Source organism: Heterocephalus glaber, unplaced genomic scaffold, assembly GCF_053883595.1.
Source record: "Heterocephalus glaber isolate CG9 unplaced genomic scaffold, H.glaber_assembly_v1.0 deba00001497, whole genome shotgun sequence".
NCBI lineage: Eukaryota > Metazoa > Chordata > Mammalia > Rodentia > Bathyergidae > Heterocephalus > Heterocephalus glaber.
This window is the reverse complement of record NW_028258320.1, coordinates 39,318,198-39,332,786: the sequence shown is the minus strand read 5'-3', so window position 1 is coordinate 39,332,786 and position 14,589 is coordinate 39,318,198. Positions and strand designations below refer to the sequence as shown.

Here is a 14,589-nt window from a genome sequence, read left to right as displayed (position 1 = left end):
GTTATGTCTCCTAGATCTTGATATTGTAATTTGAAAAATGTATAATTGATATTGTATAATAGGAAGAAAACCTCTAAAGGAGTAGGGGAAGGGGGGGTAGGAGAAAGGAAAGAAGGGAAAACAAAAAATATGAGAAAAGGAAAAAAATGGAAACAAAGTCTTTGCAAATAGGGAAGGGTGGAGGGGGTGAAGGGAGGGCAGGGGAAGGGGAAAAAAAATAAGAACCAAGAGACTCATGTAATGGTACAAGATCCCAATGATGTATGTAACTGTATTTTATATCTAAAATGTACCAATAAACTTAATGGGAAAAAAAAGATAACATACTCTTATCTAACTTGAGTTGGGTACTCCCCTGGTCTGCCAGGGCCAATCTCTAGGAATCATGAAGAGTGGGTGGAGGGTTGGAGTGAAAGCCATGTCCACAGAAAAGGAGCCAGAAGAAAGAATAAACAATAGATGACCTACATAAATTATATCTGGGAAAGTGCTTGAACGAAGTGAAGTTTCACTTGCTATTAATTCCATGACTGTTAAAAACTTCAATTCCAGCTTCAGGTTGGAATGCAATTTTTTAAGTATATATGTCAAAACATATGTTGATTCTCTCTTCTAAACTAAACATCAAGGGCGGTGGCGGTGGCGGTGGCGGTGGAGGTGGCGGTGGAGCGGAGGGCGGGGCTCAGCTCACCTTGGCTCGGCGGGCAGGCGCGCAGACCTGGCGGCCAACATGTACCATCAGAGATTATGTCTACTTTGAGAATTCCTCCAGCAACACTTACCTAATTAGAAGAATAGAAGAACTCAACAAGACTGCAAGTGGCAATGAGGAAGCGGAAGTAGTGTGTTTTTATAAAAGACGAGATATTTCCAATACGCTTATAATGCTTGCGGACAAGCATGCTAAGGAAATTGAGGAAGAATCTGAAACAACAGTGGAGATCGACTTGACTGACAAACAGAAACATCAGTTGAAACATAGGGAGCTCTTTTTGTCACGCCAATATGAATCTCTACCTGCAACACATATCAGGGGAAAATGCAGTGTTGCCCTTTTGAATAAGGCAGAATCTGTGTTGTCATATCTTGATACAAAGGACACATTTTTCTACTCATTGATCTATGACTCCTCAGTGAAGACCTTATTAGCTGACAAAGGTGAAATCAGAGGGGGTCCTAGATACCAAGCAGGCATTCCAGAAATGCTCCTAGAAGGAGAATCAGATGAGAGGGAACAGTTGAAATTGGAGGTTAAAGTTTGGGATCCAAGTAGCCCACTTACGGACCGACAGATTGACCAGTTTTTAGTTGTAGCACGTGCCATTGGGACATTTGCTCGAGCTCTCGATTGCAGCAGCTCTGTGAGGCAGTTGAGCTTGCACATGAGCGCAGCTGCTGCTTCCCGAGACATCACCTTCTTTCACGCTATGGATACGTTGTACAGACATGGCTATGACTTGAGCAGTGCAATTAGTGTCTTGGTACCACTTGGAGGACCTGTTTTATGCAGAGATGAAATAGAAGAATGGTCAGCCTCTGAAGTTAGCTTATTTGAAGAGGCATTGGAAAAATATGGCAAAGACTTCAATGATGCATGCCAAGACTTTCTCCCTTGGAAATCATTGATGAGCATCATTGAATATTATTGCATGTGGAAAACTACGGACAGATATGTGCAGCGGAAACGTCTAAAAGCTGCAGAAGCTGAGAGTAAACTGAAACAAGTATACATCCCAACTTACAAACCAAACCCCAACCAAATATCAACCAGCAATGGCAAACCTGGCACTGTGAATGGAGCTGTGGGGAACACGTTCCAGCCCCAGAATCCCCTCTTAGGTCGAGCCTGTGAGAGCTGCTATGCTACACAATCTCACCAGTGGTATTCCTGGGGCCCACCTAATATGCAGTGTAGATTGTGTGAAACTTGTTGGCTGTATTGGAAAAACTATGGAGGCCTAAAAATGCCCACCCAGTCAGAAGAGGAGAAGTTATCTCCCAGCCAATCATCAGAGGATGCCCAAGTTACAAGTCACCTGTCCCAGCAGGCCATGCAGGGAATGCCAGTCCGAAACACTGGGAGCCCAAAGTCTGCTGTGAAGACGCGCCAAACTTTCTTCCTCCACACAACATATTTCACAAAATTTGCTCGTCAGGTCTGCAAAAATACCCTTTGATTGCTGCAGGCAGCAAGACGTCTGTTTGTTGCTATTAATTATGCTGCCATTAGAGCAGAATGTAAGATGTTTTTAAATTCTAAATCTTACATGTTGTGCTTTTCTGACCATTTTCTTTCTTTCTCTCTCTCTTTTTTGTTTGTTTGTTTGCAATAAACATGAGTTCTTGTGTAAAAAAATAAAATAAAATAAACACCAAGACCAGAATGACTTAGAAACAATTGAAATCAGCAGGACAGAAGGTGAGAATTAATTAATGATCATTAATAATAATCATTTCACCCATGCCTTAGGATTCTAACTTTCATGTTAATAAGGCAAGGTCTCAAGTGTCACACATTTTTATATGTATTTTTCTAATTTCTTCTCAAGCATTTTATAATTATCCTCAAATTAGCCTTTGATATGAGCAAGTCTCCAGGAGAGACTCTCATTCTCTCTTAGGATCTCACAACTTGATGCCCATACACATTTAGACTCATCTTTACCACTTCCCTATACCCACCTGTGTTCCACCTACATAGACTCACTTACCCCTCAGAGATTTCCAATACATACACTAGAGTATTCATTGCTTATCTGAAATTCAAATCTAACTGAGTTTTCCCTATTTTTTATAAAATTTGCAACACTGCCCAGATCACTCTGCTTTTTCAAAGCCCCCTGACATCGTCACCCTACACTCTTCACTTATGATGCCCTTCATCAGCCTCTCCCCTTGGCAAACTCTCCAAGAATCAACTCAAATGCCTTTTTCTCTGAAAACCTTCCATACTTTCCCTCAGTGGTTAGATCGTCCTATGATAGTTTCTCAAATCTTTACTAAAACAGTGACTGGTCTGCTTGCCTCCCCTGCTGACCATGAGCTCTACAAGACTCTGTTGGACTTTATAATCTTTGTGCCTTCATACACATAACAGACACTAGCATATAGGAGACACTTAGAATGTGTCAAAGCAGTGAAGTAATGAATTTCTTTGAAAATGAACTAATGCACCTAATAACAGCTATACTATTTCTATTTCCCCGACAACACTCTGATTCATTTTCTTAAAACAGTATTTTTCAAATTTTAGAACACTCCTTGGTATATGGAAAACTCAATTTAGTGAGTGAAAATCAGCATGAAATAGAGAGAGTTGGAACTTATGGGAAAAGGAATGGAAAATAGAATATAGCATACATAATAAGGATAAGTTTCGGTTTGTTTTTTGTTTGGTTGGTTGGTTTTGTTTGGTTTGGTTTGGTTTTTTGTTTTTGTTCTGCAGACAGTCTCACTATGCAGTTCAGGCTGGTCTTGAACTTACTAAATAGCCAAGGCTAGCCTCAAAGTCATGGCAATCCTCCTGCCTCAGCCTCCCAAGTTCTGGGATTAGAGGAGTCCACTACCATGTCTGGAAAGTTTTTTGTTAATTTAAGTTTTTGTGTAGTGCTATATGTGTTTGTGTGTGTTAAATTTCACTTGAAATGTACTCCTTACTGTAAAGTATGGTCAAAATATTATGAAAGCCATTACTTTTATGAGCATATTTGTGATTCCTTTTTGCTTTTTCCTGCACTCTCCTCAAACTCCCTTCAAATACCTTCACTGACTCCACATCTCATATATCCTAGGTCACCCAAAATTTTGCCCCAAACTTTACTTACTCCTTCTTCCCACAAGTAATTTCATTGCACAAATAATTTCATCCACCCAAGACATATGACCTTCTCCTTGTACATGCCATACCCCAAAATTATGGCAATAGTCTTTGCTTCATGAGTTGTATTTGTCTTATTCCACAATTTCACCACTCTTGCCACATCCTATGTCCTTTCTGCTTTCACGGCTATTTGAATACCAACATGTTCATATGACTGTATTACTCAGTTTTTCATTAGTACAATGAAATAACTTGGGCAGATTACTTATGCAAAAAAGAGGCTTATTTAACTCAGTTTTGAGGTTCAAAGTTTTTCTGGCTTCCACCACTGGCCTTTGGGACTTCCTGGTGCAGATCTTTCATGCAAACAACCATGAATTGTTGCTGTGGGCTCTTGGCCACTGGCTGGGCTCTTGCAAGACATTGCCTTGGACTCTAGGCCTTCAGCTGGACTTATGCAGGACATTGCTGTGGGATCCAGAACCTTGGCTGGATTCTTTGAATCTCTAGTGTGGGGCTAGATCTCTTGCACTCCTCTGCAATTGACCTTTTGAGTGACTATTATAAAATAATTGTATAAATGATGTATCCTGTATTAAATCTATTCCCTTGCAAATCCTGACTACAATAAAAATGGTACCAGGAGTGGGGTGTTTGCTGTGATGTTGCCTAGCCATATGACTTAAGCTTAAAAGCCTTGGCAATCAATTTGGAAAGGTTTTAAGAGACCAACCAAAAAGGCACCCCTGATACACTTTTATTGGAGACTTTGGTCAGAGAATGGAAAATGAGAGTATTGATGGAAATGCTGCCACTTAGGATGAGGCTCAGGAGGCCTCTATTGAGGACTACATTGACTGCTGGATCCAAAGCAGTGTATATTGTGCTTCAGGAAGAAGTTTGTCTGCATTTTCTCATGTCCAGAAACTTTGCCTGAGACTAAGGGTGGTGGATTAATTAATATCACAGAAGAAATTTCTTTTTAAAAAAAAATGTATTTATTTTTATTCTTTTTTCCCTCCATTAAGTTTATTGGTACATTTTAGGTATAAAATACAGTTATATACATCATTGGGATCTTGTACCATTACATGAGTATCTTGGTTCTTATTTTTTCCCCTTCCCCTGCCCTCCCTTTACCCCCTCCACCCTTCCCTATTTGCAAAGAATTTGTTTCCTTTTTTTTTCCCTTTTCTCATACCACAGAAGAAATTTCAAGGCAGGTGAATGTTGAGTTCATGGCATGGCAGCTGTTAGGGGCTTTTAGCCAGATTTATGTTGAGGATCAAGAGCAAAGAGACCAGAAGAATGGTTTAAAATGTTTTGAGTTTGGCCAGAAGGGAAACTCCAGTAAAGGTGTGGACTGAAAAATAGAACAGAGGAGATCTTGATTGCTGAGAAGGAAAAGGAGAATAGAAAAAGATGGCCTGAGGGCATCACTAGAAGCAGCAAGATTTCACCCTTTGCAGCCTCAAAATTGCAAAAGTGAAACACTTTGCTTTGGGAAGAAAGCCCCAGAGCACTATGTTCCAGGATAGTGGCAGCCTAGAGAATTTGTTCCACAGAATTCTGTTCAGAAGGTTTGGTGATCACACTTGACTCCTACAGCCAAGAGAGAAAGAATCCTGGGTAGTGCTCCAGCTGGCAACAGACCTTGGCACCATTCACATGGTGCTAGTTTTAGGTGCATGCAGAATGGAAGAGTTGTGAGGTCAGGAAGGCTTCCACACAGATTTCAGAAGAAGGCCCAGGAGGCCAAGCAGTGTGCCTCTGAGAGGACAGTGTGTGAAGCTGTGAGTGTGAAGCTGAAGGTGCAGTGGAGACCCCAGAAGTTTGGAGAAGTCAGGAACATGGATTGTCTGAGGAAAGTTGCAAGGAGGGAGCAGATCTGGCCCAAGAGAGTAGCTGTGGGAGCTATGACCACTAGAAATACCTCAGGGGTGGCTCCACCCAAGCCCTTTGGAGTTCACAACTTGCCACAGATTGCCTTGGATGCTGGAAGTAGAACTGTGGAATTTAATGTTTTCCCTGCTGAATTTTGGGCTTGCTTTTGTCGCATTCCTTTGTATCCTGTTTGTAACTTTTGGAATGAAAAGGTTTATCTCATGCCATTGCATGTTAGAAGTGTTTAAATTTCTTTTGAGGGGCTTGCAACTATAAATTTGCCTTCACTCTCAGAGGAGTCTGGACTTAGACTTTTCAGCAATGCTGAAACTGTTAGCACTTTGGCAACTCTTGGAGATGGACTAAATGCTTTTTTGCATAAAGGGATGTGCATGAGTCTTTGGGGGGCCAGGGGAGGAACGCTATGGCTTGTGCTTAGATGTCTACCTAAAGCCTCATGCTTTTCAGAGGTAGCTAAACAAGAGTGTGTGATTGATTCATGGTGGGGCTAGGCTAAAGGGTACTAGGGTTAAGAGTGTGAGTGCTACCCATTCTTAGTCTGAATAAGATAAAAGGGACAGAAAGACAATGTTGAGGTCTCATTGCTTTTACTGTCTTCTGCCACTATGAACTATTGCCACTCTGTCACCCTGCCTTGGAGCCAACCAATTATGGACTGAATCTTCTAATTGTAAGCCAAATAAATCTTTACCCCTTTAACTTATGGTGTTGGATATTTTGTCTCAGCAATGAGAGAAAAGTAACTAAGGTATGGCTCAAAGGTGAGGGGGCTATGGTCTGAAAATTCTCCTCTCAAATTCATACTTTGAAATTTAATTCTTAATGTGACAGTATTATGAGGAAAGACCTTTGGAAAAGGGAATAATGTCCATAAAAAGGAGACTGGAGAGAGCTGCTTTGCCCTTCCTATCATGAGAAAGCAAAGTTAAAAGTTGACATCTATGAAATAGAAAGCAGGACCTCACTAGACACTGAATGTGCCAGTAACTTGTTCTTGGAATCTCCAGCTTCCAGAACTATGAAAAATAAATTTTTCTATAAGCTACCCACTTTATAGTATTTTTATAGCAACCAGAACAGAGTGAAGTATGAGGTTTGAGTTCTTCAGTGTCCCAAGTCTCACAAAACTCCTGGTGCCACTTTCTGCCAAGTCATTATGATTGAACTACAAACTTAGAGGGCATATAATCAAGACCACCCTCACTTCTGACACCAATTGCAAGTTCAGAAAGTTCCCAAAAGTATCTCAGTTTTGATAATTTACTTGAAACTCTCACAGAACTCATTGAAAGCTATCATATTACCAATCATGATTTACTACAGGGGAAGGATGGATCAAAATTAGCTAAAGGAAGAGACACATAGGGCAGGCTGTAGGAGGCTTCCAAATCCGAGGCTTCCAAATCCAAGGCTTCCATCACCTTCAGAATGCATTGTACATCATGAAATGGACATGAGGCTTTGGGGGGCCAGGAGCAGAATGTTATAGTTTAGATCTAAAATGTCCTTCGAAAGTCTCATGTTTGACGGTAGGGCCTGGTTGGAGGAGGTGGGTTGTCGGGAGCAATGCTACATAATTTTAGGGAAAAATCATTTGATTAGGCCTAGTTCTCCTGCCTACAGGCCAGGTAAGGCATTTTGAGACATGATTCCAGTTTGCCCTCTGGTCACAACTGAGACCTCAAGGATCCCATGATACTGTGATGCTCTAGGGCAAGACCACACCTTCCAGGGACATCCTGGGAGGAGCCAAATCTTCATCTGCATAGTTCCTCATTGATCTAGGAATTCTGCCACTCCCCAGTCTTCTGTTACATTTGTTTCTCCTGAGTACTGAATAAAAAGGTGCTACAAACTCCAGGGCTTTTGTCTTTGCTTCCCAGGGCAGCACTGATCAGGCTCAAAGCTCAGCTTCTTCTCCAAGTCTCATTTTTTCCACCTTCCCTGTATAATAAGTTCATTCACCTTGTGCTGCTCTGGCTTGCAGGAGACTAGGACTTACTGCAGAGGTTCTAGTAATGTCCCCTTTCCCTGTTCCCTACAGTGGGTCATTAAGACATGACCTGGAAGATAATACCTGTCTCTTCCTTTCCCTCTCTCCCTCTCCCTCTCTCTCTCTCTCTCTCTCTCTCTCTCTCTCTCTCTCCCCTCTCCCCCTCCCTCTCCTCCTCCCCCTCTCCCTCTCCTTCTCCCTCTCCCTCTCTCTCTCTGTTTCCTGGCCGCCATTGATTAAGCAGCTTTCCTGTGCTATGACTTTTCACCATGCTGTTCCAGCCCTGGAGCCTGCTGATCATGGACTGAATTACCCAAAACTGTGAGCCGAAGTAAATTTCTCCTGTAAGTAACAAATGTTAGGTATTTTGTCCTAAAGATCAGGATACTATTACAAAAGATAAATAAGTATAATACACACTGCAGAAGACTAGCTTGAAACTGCACTGAGTAGACTTTAGATATTTTTGATTTGGCTTATGAATTCAGCTATTGATTAAAACTGTGAGTCACTCCCAGGCCTAAGTGTGACTTGCTAATTGACCGTGCAGCTGGTATATGGAGATCAACTTCCCTGTGCCAATGGTCACACTTGAGGAATCAATGATCAATGAGCTTTTGACATCTCTAATAGCAAGGAAACACTGTAGCTAAGGAATTATGACACTGTGCAACCATTCTCCAAGATCAAACGTTAGCTAAAAATACTGCAAGTAGCTTGTTAGCTATGGCCTGCAAGATACCACAGGTGCCTTGTTAACTGTGACCTGTCCTTCACAAGTATACACAGTTACTCCCCTTTTACAGCCTGGCTCATTAGTGCATTAGTTCTGCTATTCCCTACATCTGCCTTCACACCCCCTTGCCATGTTGTATAATCATAATACTGACTAACCTTCAAGGCCATAATGCCAGTGACCTAGTTCCTTTCCCCTAAGTCCCAGTTCCTTAAGGTTTCATCACTTTCCAACAGTGCCATCTGCTGGTCACCCAGCCTTCAACACATGAGCTTTCGGGAGACATACAAGATCCAAACCATAACAGACCCCACATTTGGGAATTCCAAGAACCGATATAAGTCTTGACTAGGTCAAGATGATTGGCTATTCTAGCTCAGCAAGCTGTCATTCATTATCTGGAGAACTTCAGCCAAAATTAGGTTGTTTCCACCTTGGCATTTTGGTTTTTCTATTTTCTTTATTACTAGTCTTATTATTTTTTCTCTAGTTTTTCCCCTTTTTTTGGTTTTTTTCTCTGCTCTTTCCCCTTTATTCCTTTATTTTTACTTTTATTATTTTCTTATTTTCTTGATTCTTATAATTTGGTTTCTCCTTTTTAAATTTATCTTGTTAGCCAGGTGTGGGGATGCTTGCCTATAATTCTAGCACTTGGGAAGTTGGGGCAGGAGGATTGCTATGAGTTTGAGGCCATCTTGACCTATATAGTGAGTTCAAGGCCAGCCTGAACTACATAGTGAGACCCTGTCTCAAAAAAAGCAAAAATAAATAAGTAAATAAAAAAACAAATAAATAGATTTCGCTTGTTGGTATTTTGGTTTTTGTTGTTATTGTCTAGCATCATGTTTTTATTCCATTATAAAGCTCAATTCATCAAATGAATTTTGGAAAGGAGCTATGCTCACCACTATACCACCAATGCCATCAAATGAACTTTGAATATTCATCTGAGGTGACTTGGAGGAAGCTCTCACTAACTTTCCCTAAATTTAAGTAGACCTTGGGTCACCTTGACACCAAGCCAAGCTGTAAGTCCAACATCCTTTTGGGCCTCTCTGCCATCTGTGCTGAGGACAAACCTATAATACAACTAGACTCCTGGACATCATCAGCAAGGGTAACCTGGCTAAAGTAAGGATGGCTCAGCACATTCTAACTTCAAGAGAAGCAGGCATGACATTCACTGAGGAGAATCAATGGAACACCTCCAGCCTCCAGAGATATTCTGTGAAGCAGGAATCATAAAGGTTTAGATCACCCCAGCAATAGTCCACCACATGGGCAACCTGACAGACAGTAGGAACACACATCCTAGGTCACCCATCTTGAAGACACCACCAAGACTCCATAAAAATTCTCAGGTCCAGATCATAAGGCAGCTCTCTTTTGAGGGTTGGCACTTTATTTCTGAGTGTGTACTCTTAAATTTCAGCCTAATAATCCCATTAAACCTCTTAGTGATAAACGTCCCCAAAATCCTTCTGTGACAGGAGTCAGTGAACTTGTGATTAATTCTACGGTCAGGGTGGGTCTAGGTTCCTTATTTCAGTGGTAATCTCCTCAGACCCTCTCTGGTGACATTTTCTCTTTGTGAGACAGCAGAAGGTAAAATCATCATCATCATCACATCACAACCATGACTTCAGAAAGCCCAGCTGAAAGCTTTTCATTTATTCTTCCCCATTTCCCCTAACTCCTTGCTCTCTGAAGTGTAGCTTACTTCTTTATTTCATTCACCCTTTTTTCTCTCTTCCATATTACAAACCATTGAAACCTTAGGTGTTTTCCATTTCAATGGTTGCAGTCTCCCAATTTCCTAGAAAAATGAGTGCTTATGTATAAAACCACCAAAGAAAAGAGGTACTAACTCCTTCTAACCAAAAATGGAAAGAAGCGCCAAGAGGAACATTTTATGAAATGGTCTCGTTAGGTATTCCTTTAGGTCAACATATGTTTCATCTGGGTGGACAAAACTAAAATTTGCTCACCAGGGAGACATATAAAGATAGCCCTATCCAGTGTTTCAAGAAGAGTTTCTCAATCAACCAGCCTGGAAAATCCAGTCCTGTGACTCAGTAGAGAGAACTCTCCTTTAGGGTGACACCCAAGGAAATTAACTCCTTAAATTCACACACATTTTTGGTTCCTAAGAATTTGAGATAAGAGGAAATCCTCAAAATGCTCTTTTAAACTTCCCCTCCTCCCCTCCTTTCTCTTCCTTTCTCTCCCCCTTATCTCTATCCCTTCCAAAAATAAAGGGTATAAGCTCAGTCTACTTGATGCCACAGCTCCCCTTTTTACGTGGCTAGGAATATTTCCTAAACTATGTAGATTCAAGAGGTCATTTGGGTGATAATTGACATTATCCTCAGGACCCAGTAGAGTATACAGATTCAAACTGAGAAGACACCAATTGGTTTTCTTTTCCTTCTCTCTTCTCTAAGAAGCCCAATCTCCTTGTCTTTTCCCCCTCTCCCAGTCTAAGTCATTTTTATCTAAGAAGGAGCTCCATTCTCTAACCTTTCTTCTGATGTTAGTTAGCATGGAGGGATAGGGGCAAGAGGACGGAAAGGGATCTGTGGGAGCTGGGGAGCTCAAGAAGTTTCTCATGGCACTGGGGACAGTTATTCTACCTCTACCTAAGCAGAAAAAAGAGCTGTCCTCTTGGTGTGCCCCACCCATTTGCAGGTACTGATCAAGAAGAGGTGAAAAATTAAGTTGTACCCAAGCTACTAGGTCAACAAAAGTCCAAATCCCCTCCAGTTCCTCACTCTTCTCTGGCCAGCACCACTCAGGAGGGGGAAGGAGAAGCATGCGTTCTCTGTGTTTTCATGCTGATATATTGACAGAGAAGAATGAATGGTATATTGAAAGAGGATATATTGGAAGAGAAGGGTGAATGGCATATCAGAAGAGAAGTGGGTTTGGTGCGGCTGGCTGGAATTTAGTCATTTGTCTCTCCTCCTCCCTGCCCACCCCCCCCCCAGCCCAAAGCTCTAAACAGTGTGGGGAAAGGGGGAAGGGAATAAACATTCCTCTCCACTGGGATGCACCTTAAAGATGTATGTCATCAAGGCTTTCTCCACAGACTCACCACAGAAAGAGCTCCAATTCAGCCTTTTGCATTTGTCTGCAGTAGCAAATCTGCCATGACCTTCCTGGGTCCTAGAGCCACCTTTCCAGCCCTGCTGTCATATTCTTCCATGGCCTCACAGGGTCATTTCTCTCTTGCCAGTTTGCTTCTTCCTTCCACTTCATTTGGTTTGGGTATTCTTATAATAACAATTTTAGCCGCAAGTTTATCTTCCTGTCTAAAATGGCACTTAATTTATACTTTCTAAGCGGCATCTCCAGGCTTTTTAAAACCTCTATGAAACTTTTTAACATTTATATGTCCCTAGATTCAAAGACTTCGAGGTAATTTTTTTAATACACCTCAGCTGTTGTATTTGACTTCTAATTTCCTGCTTTTCTAGTAGGTTGATGAAGGTTTCAATATCTGTGTTATCAGGAATAAGGACATTTGTCCTAGTCATGACAACAACACATTTCTGCATGACTGGCACAGATGGCTAGACTAGTAATGACAAGAGACAGGACAGAACTGCCATCTGGACAGTTTTGAGCATGGGGAAACAGGACAGAACTGTCACTCACTTGGGCAATTCCCACCCTTGGAAAAAGGATGGGATTCCACTTGGGAAAACCAACCTTGAAATTCTGTCTTTTCTTTTTTTCTTTTTTGTTTCCATACCACTTTTCAAATGTGCAAAGGAGATCTTGAAAGCATGCAGTGCATCTTAAATAATTATAAGTAACTCAATATCTGTCTCCAAAACCTTTAGGTTATATTCTAACCTTTAGGGTATATTCAAACCTTATATTATATTCTATGATGTTGGGATCAATTAAGATAGAATATTTTAATAGTTGACTTTTCTCCAAAATGTAAGTTAAAAAGTAGAAAGACAAGGCCTTAATTTTTTTTTTTTTTTTTTTTTTTGGTACCGGGGATCAAACTCAGGACCCTGTGCTTGCGAGGCAGGCGCCAGAACCACTGAGCTAAATCCCAGGCCCTAAATTTTGTTTTATAATGAGAGAAAATGAACACAAATCCCATCTAAAAGTCTACAGCTCTTCTCTCTTTCCCCATTCTGACTCACTGGTTGTAATTGTGTGATGTTAGCTAATGGGAAAAAAGTACTCAGAGTAACTTAGAATATTAAAGAAAATACTGTTAATATTATAGACAGCTAAGTTAGGAAGTACTAATATAGGCAGATAGGGCTAGGCCTTCAAGGGAGTCAGGGCAGAAAAGAACACTCTACAACTGTGGCTGGAGGCACATATGTTGAAGGCCAGGCCTCAAGATAAAAATAGAATGACCAGGCCTACATGTCTTCCAGTGGGATAAGCAATAAATTGAAGATTATATTATAATTGGTGTCACCTGGTCCAATAAAGTCTAGATAGACATCAATCACCCAGGTGGGTGACAAGGACTTCCTGATCTATCCTTTCCTGAAAAGGTCCTTGTTCTTTGCATGTACACTTGCTATTCCACCTGCTTCCCCACTGGATCATTAAAAGTGGCTATACTTTTAATCTTATTAGTTGATCATAGTTTTGATCCACATTATACCAACCTCATAATTTTGCTCTATAAAAGTTCCTTTGAGAAGTGAACTCATTTGCAACCCACTTTTGGGTCCCATCCTGTCTCTCACAAGCTGTCTCTCAATAAATTTTCCTACTCTTAACCTCCCTTTTTCCTTAGAATTCATTTTTCAATTCTGGGGAACACAAACTTGGTATATCTGATATCTAACAGGTTGAGAGCTACATTTGTTCCTTCTCTATCATATGACTTAAGAGAAAAGAACCTCCAGATGATAACCCTTGGGGAAACTTTGGCCTAGTGTATTTATAGTTCTAAAACTACAATTAAGAAAAAAGCTGTTACAGTCAATGCATCTAAAAATGCATTCTGATCTAATGTAACTGGTTTGCTTCATATATGTTTTGTTTGTCTGCCAGCTAATCTATGTTTTCAAAAATTGGTTAAAGTACCTGCAGCTGCTTTACTTAAAAAAAAAATGTCCCAGTACTGACAAAAAAATGTTGAATTCACATGCATTTCTTTTTTTATTTGTAATTTTGACCTTACAGACTCCTGGTTAAAAAAAATGTTCATAGAGGTTTTAAAGAGTCTGGAGTTGCCACTTAGCAACTACAAATCACATACAATTTTAGATAGGAAGTTAAACTTGAAGCTAACATTGTCATAAGAATATCAAAAAATTTAAAAACTATTTATACAAATATTCAAAGGTTACCAAACTTATTTACAACATTATAAGGCAAAAACTGTTAGGCTCAAAGCTTACATAATACTTAAATAAGAATCTTGAGAACTACAGCCCAATGTCCTTAAGGAACAAAAATTCTCAATAGGATACTAACAAAGAGAATGCAGGAACTCATGAAGATTATACACTGTGATCAAGTAGGATTCATCCCAGGAATGCAGGGATAAACCAATATACACAAGTCAATAAATGAATACCCCACATTAACAGAACCAAATACAAATACCACGTGATCATCTCTACAGATGCAGAAAAAGAATTTGACAAACACCCGATCATAATTTTTAAAAACCCTACAAAAAAATTGTAACAGGAGGTCCTTAGCTCAATCTGATAAAAGACATCTGTGTCAAACCAATATCAGCCTCATACTAAATGATCAAAAACAGAAAGCTTTCACTCTAAAATCAGGAACAAGAGAAGGATACCCACTATCAACACTCCTATTCAATATGATTCTGGAAACATTAGCCAGAACAATTAGACAAGAGAAATAAATAAACGGAATAAGGATAGAAAAAGAAAGAAGTTAAATTATCGTTATTTGCAGATAACATGATACTCTGCCTAGAACACCCCAAGAACTCCACCAAAAGACTCCTACTCCTAATAATCAAATTCAGTAGCAGAGCAGGATACAAAGTAAATACTCAAAATAAATAGCATCTTATAGACAACAAACTTATTGAGAGAAATTAAGGAAATAACACCTTTCACAATAGCATTAAGAAAAATGAAATACTTAGGAATCAATCTAGTGAAGAAA

At 40.3% G+C, this 14,589-nt stretch overlaps 1 pseudogene; it reads left to right on the top strand.

The window, feature by feature from the left end:
- Nucleotides 1-747: 747 nt before the first annotated feature.
- Nucleotides 748-2,333, top strand: LOC101702959 (metastasis-associated protein MTA3 pseudogene; annotated as a pseudogene).
- Nucleotides 2,334-14,589: the final 12,256 nt, after the last annotated feature.